The following is an 18,047-nucleotide window of genomic DNA, read 5'->3' as shown; positions in this document are numbered from 1 at the left end:
CTCTTTCACGAGTCGACTTCTCTAGGTTGATGTTTTAAGGCTGTATACATTGACAGTATTTGTTCTTCCAATATTAAGTACGCTGCACTTGCTGGTGTTGAATTTCATTTGCCATTTTTCTGACCACCCCTGCAGTTTATTTAAATCCTCCAGTAGTGCATTTGCATCCTGCCCTGAATTAATCTGCCGCAAACTTGCTATGTCACTGCTGATCCCTGTGTCTAGATCGTTTATGTAGATTATGAACAAGAGTGGGCCCAGTACTGACCCCTGGGGAACCCCACTAATTACACAGCCCCACTCAGATTTAAAACCATCTACGCTGACACTCTGTGTTCTATCGGTGAGCCATGATTTTATCCAATTTAAAACTTTCCCCTCGATACAATGAGCCTTAACTTTTCTCAGAAGCTTCTAATGCAGTACTTTGTCAAATGCTTTGCTAAAGTCTGTAAATAACATCTTAATTTTCGTCATTATCTACTACCTCGAAGACTTTCCTAAAAAACGTCAGCAGATTTGTTAGACAAGATTTACCCTTTGTATATCCACGTTGAGAGTTGTAGATTAATTTGTTTTTCTTTAAATGCGATAGGATGCTATTTGCTATAATTGATTCAAGAAATTTCCCCACTACTGACGTCAAACTAATCGGCCGGTAATTTGACGCTGATGCTGTTTCCCTTTTTGAATATGGGTACTACATTTGCCTGTTTCCACAAGTCTGGCACAACTCCTTGTTTAATGATTTTGTAAATAAATTTACGAGGGGTCTGCTAATCTGTTCCTAACACTCTTTCAAAATTCGAGGGAAAATTTCATCCGGCCCTGGGGATTTTGTCTTCTTTAATTTATTTATCTTCTTAAGAACATCTTCTTCTCTGATAGGGATATCCTTTAGTTTCTCTTCTTCATTTCCCTTAAATATCAGCTCCACCTCTGGCGTTTCCTCGTGAATTTCTTCTGTGAAATCTGATAAGAAATAGCTGTTTAATGCTTTGCTTATTTTCTCACTATCATCGATCACTTCCCCTCTCTCTGACTTTAAAGGCCCCACTTTGTCCTTGACCTTTGTCCTATATACCTGGAAAAATGCCTTGGGATTTGCCTTGGATTCACTTGCTATCCTGATTTCGTAGTCCCTCTTTGCCTTCCTTACTTTTTTCTTAACATTCCTAGATAATTCATTATATTGTACCTATGTCTGAGATGCTCCTCCCCTCCCTTTAATTATATGGAACAAACAAGAGTGGGCTAAGAATTTATCATTGAAAAATAAAAATTATAATGTACAGTCACCCAAAAAAGTCCTGTGGCGAGCCATGAACCCCGAGATTCAGACTCTTGAATCCGAAGCATTTATGGACAGAATAATGTATCAGTGTCTACTGCTTAGGGTTCACGAGTCTGAATCTCAGTCTGAATCTTGGAGTTTGTGGTTCGCGACAGGACTTTTTTGGGTGACGGTACAAGACACAATAAGGCAGGTTAGGAAAGATGGGCACTAAGCTGACTAAATGTTGCCAAAATATTGTATCATTTTTCGTATATTTATTTATTTACCGTTACCTGGTTCTACTAGACATGGGGTAATAGCAAAAAATAATAGACTATTACAGAGTTTTTAAAGTAGCTAATATTAATACTAATATACCAATTTTGGGGCAGTTCTTTAACTCTTAGGTTGTCGAAACTTTTCTCATAATTGCTGAATTTTTGCGGTCATTCAACAGTTTGCTTTGACAAGGGAATAACAACAACCAACCATAACATGCTTGTTTGTAACACACATTCACAAGAATATATTACTGCAAAATGTAGATAAAATAGGAACACGCTGATTATTATGCAAGAAAAATACTATCTGGCAACAATAGCTCCTGCAACTCCAGGCTCCAAAAGTGTGGTGACTGGCTGTGTTGATAGTGGACAAATTCGTGACCAAAATTAATAGAAATAGATGATCAAGTAAATAATTGTAATAGATGACAACTAAAGTAATAATAATAGTAACATAAAAAAGCAACATTAAGGGTAATAGAAACCAAGTAATAGACCCATGTCTGGGTTCTACCATCAACCTTTTAATCATACACAGGACATTATACGTGCTCATGCATAAATAATCCTCTATATATTCCTTTCCCATCACGAAGTACGCATTCATTCACCAAGTCAACATGCTGGCGAGGCGTGTCCCAGGTAGGGTGTGTGTGTGTGTGTGTGTGTGTGTGTGTGTGTCAGTGAGAGGTCGTGGGTGTGACAGGGTGTCCACACCTCAGCGACGCGTCATATGTTCACCTCGTCACTACTAGCCTGCCATGGTTAAATTTTCACTTTCGTTTGTTAATTCTTCCCCTAACTCCGGCGGGTTCCACTTAACCTACGGCATAATATAACGTTGGATACTAAAACGGCATCGACACTGCACTGCAGACTAACTTAACTAGATGGAAGATTTTTCAGGAACAAACCTAGACCCTGGGTAGGTGTGTTGCCTACATTTAAAACAACATTCTCCTTGTTCAATATCAAAACCTCCGTCACCCTCCCCGTCCCCGACACACTCACCACTCACTGGCCTCCACCCTCATAAACTCGCTTCAACACCTACGCCTCTCCAGCACAACTTATCCGAGTTGCCTACTCTTAATACCCAACAATACCCAACTTTCTAATGCTTTCTCTGTCAATCGTTCCTAAATAAGGACAAGCATCCGTATGAACTTTCTTTTTACAGTTGTACCAGCATCACTATACCTGTAGTGACCAGCTCTAGCTCGTTGAAGACAACCTTTCGTCCAACACCCTCCACATATATATACTGTTCGATCACCTTATTAATTGCTGGCCAAATACAGCAGACTGGTGTTGGTGTGTCGCTGGCTATACTTTCTTGCAACACTATTATTTTCACCTCCACTGTGTGCAATAATTATAATGCTCCCAGGTTAAATTTATTCAGAAATAAAAAAAACCAGTTTATTCCCTAACAAGACGGAGGGTTCAGGTATTCATCAAACACCTGGATTTCTTCTGACATGAGACAGTAAATGGTGTCAACTGCTATTCCCGCGTCACCATCAAATACAGTACAAAAGACGAGAAAACGTGTATCAGGAAAGCCAGCAAATTACACCCAAATTAAAATCGAATAACCATAATTTTCTACTAAATTTCCGTTCACTAACAATAATCTTACTTTGCTAATTCCAAGACTGACAAATTTTTAAGAACATTGGATTGTGAACGTACGTCAGGCTCGGCCCCAAGTTACAACAACAACATATAAGAGAGGGAAGACGTGCGTGGTGTGGTCGTCAACGTATACATGACGCTGCTGCAGTAACGTGGGGGCAGTGTTACCTCACTACCCACCCTTTCCCTCACCTCCAACACACAAGCAAGAGAAAGGAGTGGAGGCTGTAGCCTGTAAGCTACATTGCCTAAAGACCGACAACTAAAGCATCAGTGCTCTCATTTCCACGACCAGGCTCGACTTTTGAAGTATAATTGGAGTCAAACATCAATGTGCGGCAGTTTCTTCCTGAAAGCAGAATACTATAAACATTGAGTGAAAACCAAAGGGGAGATAAATCAGCATTATCTTATAAAACCAATCTGTATTGACTTCCTATGTCCTCCTTCGTCCGCTCTCCACGACATGGTTGTGGGCATGGATGTATAGGAGGGGGGACGGTTATTACACACATACACGCCTGTGTGGAAGGGGGGTTGAATGCATATGTATGTAGGGGAGGAGGTAAGTATGCTTGTGCACTGGGAGGAGATGAGTAAAAGTTCTAATATGTGAGGAGAGATTAACAAACTTGTGCGAGGAAGGTCAGTGTGTGTGTGTGTGTGTGTGTGTGTGTGTGTGTGTGTGGAAGGTATGTATGCTTGTGTGAGTAGGGGAAGGTAATCGAGCTTGTGTGTGGGAAGGTCAGCGTCGTGTGTGTGTGTGTGTGTGAGAGGAGGGTACGTGCTTGTGTGTGTGTGTGTGTGGGGGATAAGCATAAGCGTGTGTGGGTTGGCAACGGCAGGCTGGGGGGGTGGGGGGGGGCAAAGATGGGTAAGCGTACTTGTGTGAAGGGGGATGGAAGGTGTATGGGGAGAAATATCTCAAATCCGCTTCACAAAAGTCAAATCGCTGAATGGAGTTTTGCCACTCTCATTATCTCTCTCCCTCCCCGCCTCCTCACACTCGCTATGAACCTCAACGCCGGGGTAGACGAGGGACGGAAGACGGGGTGGGCGAGGGGGAAGGTGAGGTGATGATCCCGGTTGTTCCACAGACCTTCAGTAACCCCCACCAGGTCAGGGTACGGGACACAGTCGGTTGCCTAATTCCTCTTGGTACCGGCAGAGCTGACGATGGGCCACAGTTCATGTGTGTAGTTGTAGTTAGTGCAGAGAGACCACCTAACTTGGTTATTATGGTAGTTACGATGATGTAGTAAATATGGGAAGTGAGGTTATGGAGGCAGTGCTGTAGGCAACTGGTTTGGTGGTGTTAAGGGAGAGCTTACTGCTTATACTTAAATTGTTCAGCAGTGTTGTAATTATTCTTTGTGCTGTTTTTGTACAGTTCAGTGACCCCTGCTTTTGCTGCACTGACAAGTGAGCCTTTCATGGTATAGGTGTTGTTGTCCTTCACTCTGTCGCAAGTCACAATAGCAATGTTCATCATGAAACGCGAAAATGTTTCTTATAACATACCATTTCTAAAAACGACGCTACTACCAGCATGAAGAGATTAACACCTACGGTTGTGTAGATTATAAGACAGTATGACCCATGATAACAGTTTACTTTAAATGGGGAAAAAGTGCGCTGTTAAAACGTGGTGTTTAAAGAGTGTGAGGATGACATAATCACATTTCACAAGCGGCAATGACTCGTGTTGTGAGGTTCGAAGTGTAGTAAGTCACAACACACCAATACGAAGTATACTGTATATGGGGGGGAAAGAATGTTGTTTAAAGGGGTGCTGAAGGGAGTGGCGGTATTATAACGTGAGCCAGGTGGATGGAGCACACAACAATGAAGAGACAGAGACGCTGTTACCTGGCGCCCGTAAACCATGGAGGTGCGGCCCAGTAATCCCGCCTGACCCGACACTGTGAACCCATAAAAGGTCAACACACGCCACTACTTCCTACAAATGTGACGTAAACGGCGCCCGCCTCCATTAACACCACTTATCCAACACTAAACACGTCTTGCTAAACTCTCCTCTCGGTTAACACCACATTGGTCTCGCCTTTTATTTCTCTAAAAAAAATTATATATATAATAATTAAAAACAATAATAAAAATAAAAGACCTCAATTAATGGAAAAGAAAATGCCATTCCATTTTTAAAAACCATAAGATAGTTCAGGGAACAACATATGCGCGCGCGCACACACACACACACACACACATTATCACTAGAAGTTGTAAACACGCACGTCAGTGTCTGCAACACATGGTAATATTACAGGTCGAGCTCCACATAAGCTAGGCGTGTATTGCTCAGTTTATATCACATGTGATGAGGTTAGGATTGGTTAGCATTAGGGTGGTTAAACTTTAGGTGAAATACGCTGGGGTGGAGATTCTTCAGGTGATCTCAAGATTGAGAATTACAAACAAAATAATGTTCGTAAATCAAAATAAGAGTCATTCATTAGTAAGCAAATATGTCAGTCAATTTTATCAAGCAGGCGCCGCTAATTTACTCGAGACCGATAAATAGTTTTCTTATGACTAGTTTCACGGGTCGCCTCCACACAGCTCCACTCCTGTACCAAGAACAGCACATTTCAGTCACCTTCACAGCCATGCACATCAACTGACCTCAAGGCTACCTTCTTCAGTACACTCAGATGCTGGAGTCAAGTCAGACACAGTCAATACCATCACATGAATTCACATAACTCAAAACCAATCACTGCCTATCAGGGTACACATTCAGGCAAATGATTCTAACCAGTTTTTACAATCCAATGGGATGCCTTTTTTTTAACCCATGAAAACAGTAAGGCAGTGAAAAACTACCCGTAAAAAAATATATATATATATATATATATATATATATATATATATATATCTTGATAAAATCACACGGGGAAAATGGAAACAACGGAGCACCTTAGCTTTCGCTTAGTGATGGTCAGTTCAAAACTGATAATATGTTACATAAATTTATTTGTCAGTGGCCCAAGGTTAAAACTGCTTTGAAAACCTTTGATCTTGATGTATGACAGTTATTTTGTGGGTCCCTTTTTTCTGACCTGACCTGTCTAGTCACGTCACCACCCTTCTCTTAAGCTCCTCTACGGTTGTGTTGGTGTGGGGATTAGTGGATGTCATCATTATGACCTGACCTCATGTTTTTATGTCACCCTGTATATTTAAGCCTCTCTCTGTCCATGTAATCCAGTTGCCTCTGAAGATGTCTTGAATAAAGACGAAAGCTAAGGTACTCCGTTGTTTCCATTTTCCCGTGTGATTTTATCAAGGTATATATATATATATACGTATATATATATATACGTATATATATACGTATATATATATATATATATATATATATATATATATATATATATATATATATATATATATATATATATATATATATATATATATATATATATATATATATTAGTTTGAAAATATCTGGCTAAAAGAAATCTAGTTTTTAATGAGCAAAAAATCTCTGCTCTCTTTCCTATAATAATAAACTTCAGCCGTAATAACGAACACATACCATCAGTTCTCTCTAGTATATACTCACCACGTCACTAAAACGACAATTCAAAGCAAATTTACCTGTCAGCAACCAACTATTCTAGTCAGGCAGTTGTTGCACCCGACTTTTGAACTGGAGAAGGCCCACAAGCAAGTGCATAAAACATGCAATGCAAGGACCTTGGTGCAAGGACCTCCATGGGTCAACCGACCCCCTGACCTCCATCAACAAGGCAACACAAGGCCCACCAGCCAGCAACAAGGACCCCTGGGCAAACATCACAAGTGACCCCCACAACACAAAGACCTTAAGTGACCCCCCAGCAACACAAGGACCTCCATCCAGCAAGTGAAGCCCAGCAACACAAGGACCTCCATCCAACAAGTGACCACCAGCAACGCAAGGACCTCCATCCAACAAGTGAAGCCCAGCAACACAAGGACCTCCATCCAGCAAGTGAAGCCCAGCAACACAAGGACCTCCATCCAACAAGTGACCACCAGCAACGCAAGGACCTCCATCCAACAAGTGAAGCCCAGCAACACAAGGACCTCCACCCAACAAGTGACCCCCAGCAACGCAAGGACCTCCATCCAACAAGTGACAGCAACCAGCAACACAAGGACCTCCATCCAACAAGTGACCCCCAGCAACAAGGACCTCCATCCAACAAGTAACCACCAGCAACACCAGGACCTCCATCCAACAAGTAACCACCAGCAACACAAGGACCTCCATCCAACAAGTGACCCCCAGCAACGCAAGGATTTCCTCCTAAAAAGTGACCCCCAGCAACACAAAGACCTCCATCCAACAAGTGACCCCCAGCAACACAAAGACCTCCATCCAACAAGTGACCCCCAGCAACACAAGGACCTCCACCCAACAAGTGACCCCCAGCAACGCAAGGACCTCCTCCTAAGAAGTGACCCCCAGCAACACAAGGACCTCAACATAGAAACACAAGGACCTACACCCACAAAGTGAACCTCAGCAACACATGGGTCTCCACACAGCAAGTGGCACTAAACACTTGGGTCGTATGTGCGTTAAAAAATTTCCCTTCACTGGAATAACAGTAGTTGTTGTAGTAGTAGTAGTAGCAGCAGCAGTAGGGTACCACCCAAACGCCAGCAAATCCTTCCTCATCGTGAAGCCAAAACATTATGAACGGGCAATGGGGGTTTTTGGCGGAAGTGAGGTCAAAATAACTAAGGACGGCCAAAGACATCTAGGCGCAGTAATTGGCACTGCGGACTTCAAGACCGAGTCGTAGCGGGAAAGGTGAATGAGTGGGTTAGTGAAATCCAAGCTCTGTCTGAGATTGCTAACACAGAGCCACATGCGGCCTTTGCTGCATTCACCCATGGAGTCAAGCATCTTGGAACTACCTGATGCGTACTATCCCTGATATCGGACCCCTCCTCCACCCTCTGGAAGAAGTTATCAGTGTCAATTTCATTCCTAAATTAGTGAAACACCCTGACTTAACCCCAGCAGAAAGAGCACTTCTTGCACTTCCATCAAGACTGGGAGGGATGGGACTAACAAATCCAGAGGAGATTGCTGCCACTGAACATTAAAATTCACTTAAGCTCACGGCAGCCCTCACGGACCACATAATAGCCCAGAATGCAACAGGGGAAGTGGTTACCAGTGAAGTAAATAAGATTCGTAGGTCCATTACGACAGATCAACAGCACTGCCAAAATGATAAGTTGCAGCAACTGTTGCTGCAGGTACCAGAAAATTTGAAAAAAAAAACGTAGCTATAGCGCAGGAGGTGGGCGCCTCGAACTGGTTAACTATGTTACCGATAAGGGCAAATGGTTTCAGTCTCAATAAACAATAATTTACAGATGCCTTTGCTCTAAGGTACGGAAGGCCAGTAGAAGGTTTGCCCTCCCAATGCGTGTGTGGCTCTTCCTATGACATCGATCACGCCATTGAGTGCAAGAAAGGGGGCTTCATATGCATGAGGCATGACAAAGCAAGGGATCTCACAGCAAATATGTTGAAGGAAATCTGTCGTGATGTCAGGGTAGAACCGACCCTCCTTCCATTGGACGGTGAGAATATCCAACATAGGACTTCAAACACATCCAACGAAGCCAGTGTTGACGTCAGTGCCCGAGGATTCTGGACGCAGGGACAGCGAGCCTTCTTTGACATCAGGATTTTTTATCCCATGCCCGCTTGTCACCATAACTTAGCTCTCAATGCGGCACACAGGAGGAACGAGAACAGCAAGATAAGGGAGAGAATTCAGAATGTTGATCAAGGCAGCTTCACTCCTCTGGTGTTCACAACTTCTGGTGGGATGGGACCAAGTGCAAGATGCTTCTACGCCAGACTCGCGGAGGTGCTATCCGAACAGGAGCAGCAGCCCAGAAGTTATGTTGCAGCCTGAATGAGATGTCAACTGTCCTTCTCTCTCCTTAGGTCTGCTTTGCTCTGCCTGAGAGAAACGAGAGCATCAGCTCCAAAGCCGACAAAAGTTGCAGATATTGACTATGAGGCAAGAGTCACTGAATGCTGCATAGATCTGCAGCTCAACTAACTAACACAGCTAGGATCGCCACTTATGTATTAGGATATTTATTTTTAAGGTAATAAAATGGCGGCGAAGGTGTGGCTATTGGGGGAGGATGGAGGCCACTTTTTTGTAGTAGTAGTAGACAAAGTGGCACATCACCAGTTAAAGCCAGCTTGGGGATGTTTAGGATATAAAGTGTACAGAAAAATGACAACAGTGGACGAATTATTTTGTCTGAATCGTCATTTAATTTCCAATAGTTCGAGTCACTTGACATAAACAAACAAAGTTAAACAAAAGCGTCTAATATCAATAATGACGTGAACTTCCTCGTGATAGAAGACTAGTGTGTAGTGTAACGTCCTCATTATATAATGGAAAAAAAACAAAAAAAAAACACTTGCATGAACTCAATACAAACTGCTCTCTCGCATAAGAGCATAAGCAACCCAATTCTATGAACACAGTATAGTTTCTGATGATCTGAGGTTAAGCCACATTTAACATCAACAAAATATTTCAAAAACGAGTCTGGAGACATTAAAGTCATTAAGCCATGATGGACATTAAATAAAAGATGCAACAACATTTTATAAACAACAACAAACATACTGTACCCTGAAGCAACTTAAAATGTCTTGCCAACCTCTTCACAAAACACAGCTAACTGGTATATTTCTCTCACCTTTCTGACACAGGAAGAAAAATAGCCTAGACACGCCCTTACACAACCACTGTAGTTTTTTTTTATCAAATCCTCCTCCCATCTACTGTATATCCCATTAACAAACCAAAACTTTCTTAACTTCGTATCGATTAATTTCAAGTATCAGAACCCACCAAGTGATTACAATTTACTCCACTTTATTTTTTTCCGTAACAACATTAGTAAAAAATATTTCGTAAAACCAGATCAACTAACTATTTTTTTTCCCATGACTAAAATAAAAAGCAAAATATCTACCCAATTTTTTTGTAAACTGAAGACAACATGTGTACAGTAGGTAATTCCTAACCTTAAGCAGCACTATAAAAAAATTAACGTGACATTATCGGAGGAAGCTCAAGTCAGGGGTGGAAACTAACACATGTAACTCCTCCACAACAACAATAATACTAATAAAAACAACAACAGCAATAATAATAATAATAATAATAATAATAATAATAATAATAATAATAATAATAATATGTCCTAAGCACGCGCACGCTTCATCACTCTCACACAATAGACTATAGGGAAGGTATAGTTATTTAAAATACACGTCCTTCGTATTATTTTTTCCAACCCATCCACGAGCCTAACTCCCGGCCACAGCAGCCCTCAACACCACCAGCGGCTGGCAACAAGCAGGTCCCGTCCTCCACTGATTTATAACCTGCAGCCATCTATACACCTCTTGAATCTATCTCCACTCCTCTCTTCCATTTATTTTTGGCTTCTCTTCCACTTACATTTGCCTCTGTATCTACACAACTTTTCTACTTATCTTTGCTCCTCTTCCTCTTTTATTTTTATTTCTCTCTCACTTATCTTCACTCCTCTATACCACTGTTCCCACAGGTAGTTTAGCGAGTTATCTATCATCTGCACCACCACTCTCCTACTTTCGCGCACGTGTGTGTGTGTGTGTGTGTGTGTGTGTGTGTGTGCGGTGAATCAGAGTAAGAGAAGAGAACTCAAGCAACAATCTGAAACATCCACAGATATTTACTCCAATCACAACACACACACACACACACACACACACACCAGCACTGATCCACACTAAGCCAAGACGCCTATAGATTTAATATACCACACACCCCCCCCCTCTCATGGTCCAATAAGATTTAGTCAGATAAGGTTTGTAATAATTAACGTGGCAGATAAGAAAGGTCTTAACATAACAGTAAAATTAAAGGAGTAAGTTTTTTGTCACCTAATTTTCCGTAAGTCTGACCTTTCGCTGTTCCCCGTTTATCGTGCTAAGATATGCAAACACAGCAGAGTCTAACAATAAAGTAAAGCTTAAATAATCACACACACACACACACACACACACACACACACACACACACACACACACACACACACACACACACACACACACACACACACACACACACACACACACACACACACACACACACACACACACACACACACACACACACACACACACACACACACACACACACACACACACACACACACACACACACACACACACACACACACACACACACACACACACACACACACACACACACACACACACACACACACACACACACACACACACACACACACACACACACACACACACACACACACACACACACACACACACACACACACACACACACACACACACACACACACACACACACACACACACACACACACACACACACACACACACACACACACACACACACACACACACACACACACACACACACACACACACACACACACACACACACACACACACACACACACACACACACACACACACACACACACACACACACACACACACACACACACACACACACACACACACACACACACACACACACACACACACACACACACACACACACACACACACACACACACACACACACACACACACACACACACACAAATAAGCAGAAGCCTTTAACAGCATTTGTACACTAGTTTCACTCATTTAGCCACGTGCCACTTATGTTAGCTGTTGAGGTAAATTACTCACGACCTCCACACCAACCACCGTCCATCACAAAGCGCACCTGTAAAGAACAAAACCACTGGTAAATAAAACACCATGAATTATCTAACATCAGTAACACTAAAGAGACAAAAGAGATACCCTAAAAAAATGAAATACGCATTCCCAATCTCATCATCAAAATAAGTAGGTTACCGTGAAGCCAAATATACCAAGTCATCCTCAAGAAATGTTGTGATTTCATAATATAAAAAACAAACCCGAGAAGAGTAAACCGCTAAGTGTCAAACATGGATAGAAAATGTGTCTTCAGTCACATTTTTACACATATGAACTTTATAAACGCAGTAAAATACAAGTAAGCAACTACGGAGGAGTTAACAAAACTCTACAACCACTACCCAACCAGGCTTCAGGGCTCAGGCAATAAACAGTGAGCCCTAACACTGTCTCACTAGCGCACTCCTGTAAACTGTATATAAAAAACAAAATGCATAAAATTGCTCTCACAGCCTTGAAGGAAAAACATGGACGAGGTATAGTTCCTGATAAATTTGACACCTAAAGAAGTGAAATCGCCACGTGGGTTAAATCTATAGAAGAACTGATGCAACACGATTACATCAATAGACTTCATCCAACGGTGAATAGGTTTTATGCCGTTCCGGAAACAGGGAACAGCGATACACAAGTAAATGGCAGTAAGATGAAAGAGCGTCTACGTGAACTGGAAATGAAGGAGGGGTGATTAGCAGGAGTAGTGGAGGGGACGTGTAGGTGGAGGTGGAAGGGACGTGGAGGGGAAGTGTAGGTGGAAGGACGTGGTAGGACGTGAGGGGTGACGTTGGAAGGACGTGGAGGGAGGACGTAGTGGAGGGGACGTGTAGGTGGAGGGGACGTGGAGGTGGAAGGACGTGGAGGGGAAGTGTAGGTGGAGGGGACGTGGTGGGGACGTGAGGTGGAGGGGACGTGTAGGTGGAGGGGACGTGAGGTGGAGGAGACATGTAGGTGGAGGGGACGTGTACGTGGTGGGGACTTGAACGTGGTGGGCACTTGAACGTGGTGGGGACGTGTAGGTGGTGGGGACGTGTAGGTGGTGGGGACGTGTAGGTGGTGGGAACGTGTAGGCGGTTGGGACGTCAGTAAGTTTAGTTAACCGTCACGGTAAGTGGCCAGTTGGACGCAGCTCGTTGAGTCCATCGTCGAGTGAGTGAGCGAGCGAGTGAGTGAGCAGGTACCTCATTCCGTAGACCCGTGGGCGTCGCAGCGTATCTCCCTCGTGTTCAGCCATGAAGCACGACTGTTAGCACTAGGGACCAGGTTGTATAATAGCAGAACCTTCCGCCAGTCTTGCCCCAGTAACCTTGACCTGCACCGTGATCCTCGACTACACCTGGGAAGCTTGCCAACTTGAACCCTAACAATCGGCCCCATTGTTGCCTTTGTTGATTCTCCCACCGCCCAGTGTCGTTGTACTCATCACCCACTATCATGTCTGGCGCACTCAAGTGCTTCCCATCAACTCCTTCCTCGCACACCAACACACACCCCCATATAGCCAAGAAAAACAACACATACACAACTCAAGAACGATTTACTACAGGTGACAAGACTAAACTAACATATTAAGTTGGTTCACACACACACACACACACACACACACACACACACAATAACTTAATACTCTTAGGTAAGTGAGTCCGTTCACAATTGATGCCAAAAATGAATATACAAAATAAATGTCGCGTGACTCATTTTGCACCAGAGGAAATGACACCTGGGTAAGCTTGAGTTGTGAGCGTGTAGCTGCCGAGGAAGTACAGTACATCCCCGCGATTGACCCATACCGTAATATCTGTTACACAGCTTTTGAATTTACACAACATATTCACCACTGTGTACATTGCATCTCCTGTGGCCTTCAGTTCGCCCATTTCAAAACAACACAACCCATCATCACTTACTGAGAAACAATTCCAACACCTTGACAGTTTCTCGAGTCCTTGTATTCAATACGTTGCGGTATTGTCTGGAAATACATACTGTACGTGCTAAGAGAATATGCAGCATACACCTGACGTAAACAAAATTAATTTTGCCATTAAGTTACGAATTCCTGAGTGATTTTCGTGTCAGAGAATAGGAACTGAGCACCACGATACCGTAAAAATATTTTGAGAGTTTATATCAAGCGACACACACACACGTTCACATGCTGATAGTAAGAGAGACTTGACACTGCCAATATCATGAAATAATCTGAGTAAACTAAAACTTAAATTCACTAGTGTCACTGACTACACCAGTACTATCACTGTCACCTCAAATGAAAACTCACTTTCCCATCAATGTCATATTAATTACCAGTAAAATCTTAACTAAGCGACCATATTCTTCCCAGTACCTCAGTTTGCCAGCAAAACAATCTACTACTGTACACTTGTTGGCAGCTGTGCGCTCTGTTTACAACAGCCTTAATGATCAACTAAACGGGGCACAAGTTTGCCAAGTTCCTTATGTAAACATCCAATGGTCTTGTCATCCTTTCACTTATTAGTAAATAGCTGATGGAAGAACGCGCATGCGTGCGTAGTGTCAACAAAGGCTGTAAGAGACTGCTCCTTAAAATTCGTATTTCTGACGAATTCAGAGCGTCTACCAATCCCAGCCTGTGCAGACAACTATAGTAAGACCCAGATATCAGCACAGTGGCATATATTTTTTTGTTACTTTTGGACTTTGTCATTTTTTGGGGATAAAACATCTGGTCCTACCACCCGATCCCTCTGAGCAAAGTTTTTCAAGTTTGCGCATGCGCAGTGTGATAGTGTGACGTCATTACCACTCCACCTGACTGCAGTGTTGCCAACGTGCCCTATGCCCGCCGTTAAACGCTCCCGTTCGTTGGAAACGGCGGCAGTAGGTGACAGTGATGCTGACGACTTTCTTCTTGAAGACACGTCAAAGAAGAAGCAGAAACCTCAGAAGTCAGGGTCTCCAGCAGGGGCCACGGCTCCCCCTTGCACCCCTTCTGGGGCTGTAGAGGGTGGACTCCTGTCATCGGGGTCCCCAAGTGAGCCTACATGTGGCTCAATGACCGACCCTCCGCCGACGATGGACATAGGGGATTCCCTTTGTCTCCCTGCCCCGTCGCGCCTTCGTCGTCTCGCCTTCCCTCGGGACTTGCCTCTGAGCACACGGACGACCTGGTTCTTCCGTCACTGCTCTCCACTTCAGGACTCAACACTTCGCCTCCGCCGAGGTCCCACAGCCGTGATAGTCACCACACAAATGGACGAGACGGTACGCCTGCTCACTCAGGTGGGCTTTCCTGCTCCCCAGGGGGAGGTGATGCTGAAGTTCACCATCATCACCCCAGAAACTCGTCGTACCAAGGTAATGGTTCGCCACGTACCCTGGGAGATCCCTATCGACGATCTTCGCCCTCTTCTCCCACAACTACTGGACATGGAACGCCGCATCAACCCGGTCTCCAAACGTCCATCCAACGAACTCATCGGCTGGTGGGTGGGCCCCCTCCCCCCGAAGGTGAATGTAGGACCAATTCACAACTGTCCTCTCGACCGATTTATCGGAACCCCGAAAATCTGTGGTCGTTGCCAATCGTGGAAACACCGCACCTGGGAGTGCACGAGGATGGTCGCCTGCGGTTTCTGTGCAGGTCCTCACGACACAGTGGAATGCAAATCGAAAATTCAGAACAAAATCCCAGTTATTCCACGGTGCGTCAATTGCCATGGCAGTCACCACGCCTGGAATGCCAATTGCCCACAGCGTCCTGGCACTCGCCCGGGGAAAACTTACCTTGTACCACCGCCCTCGTCTCTGACGAAGCCCCTGTCAACCAAACCTCAATCCTATCCACCACCGCCTCTTCCATCCACCAAGGATTTCCCATTGATCTCCTCTCCTCTACCACCCCCTCCATCACCCCTACCACCCATCCTTTCTCCCCTCCCTCCCTCTCCCTACCGTTCTTGGAACAAGGTCGTTGCCGGCCCTGCCACACAGTCACCACCATCTCCTGCCCACCCGGACCCCCGCTGTCTCTCACCAGCACCACCACCTCTTACTCAACTGAACCCTCACCGTCCCTCTCCGTCGCTACCACCACCACATGCCCAGTCGGGCCCTCGGCAATCCTCGCCGCCACCTCCAGCTCATGCACAGGTACACCAAGTTGGTTCTATGGAAACAATCACTCTCCGTCTGGATCGCCACTCCAAGCAAATCAACCTTCTCTCAGCCCAACTCGACTTGTTTGTGAAAACAATTGCGACATTGCAGAAGCAACAACAACTCATTCTGGACACCCTGACCCAACAGGGGCGCATTTTGCAAGCCCTGATGACCCGCCTCCTTCCATCTCCCGAGATGGAGGATCCATCCCTCGCTCTCCCACTCCTCCCTCTCCATTTCTCTCAACAGAATTTGGTACCTCCTCTGGAGCCCTGTCTAGCCCCTCCGACTCATCTCACACCGGAGGCCGTTCCCTCCTCTTCTTACAATGGAACATCCAGGGACTTAGACCTCGCCGGACAGACCTCGCCCAGTTTGTGCTCTCCCATCAAGTAGATGTTGCTCTACTTCAGGAAACCATCACAGACGATGTTACTCCACTCCGCCTCTCTGGCTATTCTGTTTACACCCTGCCTCGGTACCGTGGGCAGGCTCGTGGCCTCCTCACCCTTGTGCGTAACACCATTCCATCTGTTCGTCTCCCTTCACCTGACTCACATGGACCCCCGTCTGAATTACTTTCTGTCTCCCTTACTCTTGGTGACCGGACCCTTCGTGTAGTCAATGTTCATTTCAAGAGTGATTCTCTGGACCCCCAGGTTCTTCACGACCTCCATGATGGGGTTCCCACTATTGTTCTTGGCGACTTTAATGCCCGCCATCCCACTCTTACTCCGGATCATCCCACTCCATGTACCCTTAATGGATCACATCTCTCACAGTTTCTTAATGGGGATGATGATGTTCGCTTTCTTTGTCCTGACGATCCTACTCGCCTCCCCCATAGTTTCCTTGATGTTGGCTTACTATTGAACGGTCATACTTCCTTTCATCCTACCGTCTGCACCGAGCCTGCTCTGTATAGTGACCATCTTGCCGTTACTACCCATCTCAGGCTCTCCTTCTCTGCCCCGACATCAACTCCTTATCGATCCCCTCGCCTTCGTCTCACACAAGATGCTGTTCCTCCCTTTACCCAATACCTTTCTACCTGGGCGGATTCCTATGTTGTCCCTCAGTCCCTTGACTCTTACAGCGCTGATTTTGTTGATGCCGTGTATGACTCTGTCAATCGCGCTACCCCTCCACGCCCTCCCCGTCACCCCAGAAGTGCCACCAACTACTGGTATCGTATCCCTGCCATGAGACATCTCCGGCAGGTAACCCGTGATCTCCACTCTGCCATACGGAGGTCTCGGTCTCCAGAGGACTGGGAAGACTTCAAAAATTGGTGCTCCTTTGCAACTCAGGAGCGCCGTCGGATACGTGAGGCGGACTGGCTATCCTTCACGGGGTCTCTATCGTTCCAGTCGTCACCCTCTTATGTATGGAATCGGATTAATGCTATACGGGGTACTCGACGGAGGCCTCCTCCCCACCCTGACCCCGCCTCCCTTGCCTGCTCTTTAATGGAGGACTGGGCACGAGCTTCCTCCCCTGAGGCACTTCCAGATCCAATGCAGGAGGCAGTGCAGGCCCGCATCGATGCGTCTGAGCCTGTTGTTCGTGCTGCTCTTACCTCCCCTGCCCCCACTGATCATCCCATCACACAGTTCGAGCTTGACAGTGCTCGTCGCTCTAGAAAAGACACCTCTCCTGGGGATGATCAGATAACCTACTCCGTCCTCAACGCCTGTACTAATATTCCTAACGGCCCCTTGCTTGCTCTCTACAATATGTCTTATGAACATGGGGTTCTCCCGTCCAACTGGAAAAATGCCACTATTATCCCCATCCCTAAGCCGGGAGATCCTGGGAAATATCGACCCATTAGTCTTACCTCCTGTGTTTGCAAGATGATGGAGAGGGTACT

General features: G+C 45.0%; 1 protein-coding gene across 1 annotated transcript in view; it reads right to left on the bottom strand.

Moving 5' to 3' along the window:
* The window catches only part of LOC121855543 (CLIP-associating protein 1-A-like), a 56,977-nt gene extending 44,960 nt beyond the window's left edge, over nucleotides 1–12,017 (bottom strand). Inside the window, exon 1 of the mRNA XM_042350533.1 lies at nucleotides 11,999–12,017. The gene's annotated coding sequence lies outside the window, so the exon portion shown is untranslated. The remainder of the gene's footprint in view (nucleotides 1–11,998) is intronic.
* Nucleotides 12,018–18,047: the final 6,030 nt, after the last annotated feature.

Source organism: Homarus americanus, unplaced genomic scaffold (genome assembly GCF_018991925.1).
Source record: "Homarus americanus isolate GMGI-L3 unplaced genomic scaffold, GMGI_Hamer_2.0 scaffold48406, whole genome shotgun sequence".
Classification (NCBI taxonomy): Eukaryota; Metazoa; Arthropoda; class Malacostraca; order Decapoda; family Nephropidae; genus Homarus; species Homarus americanus.
Note: the sequence above shows the minus strand (reverse complement) of the source record. Positions and strands in the feature narration are given on the sequence as shown.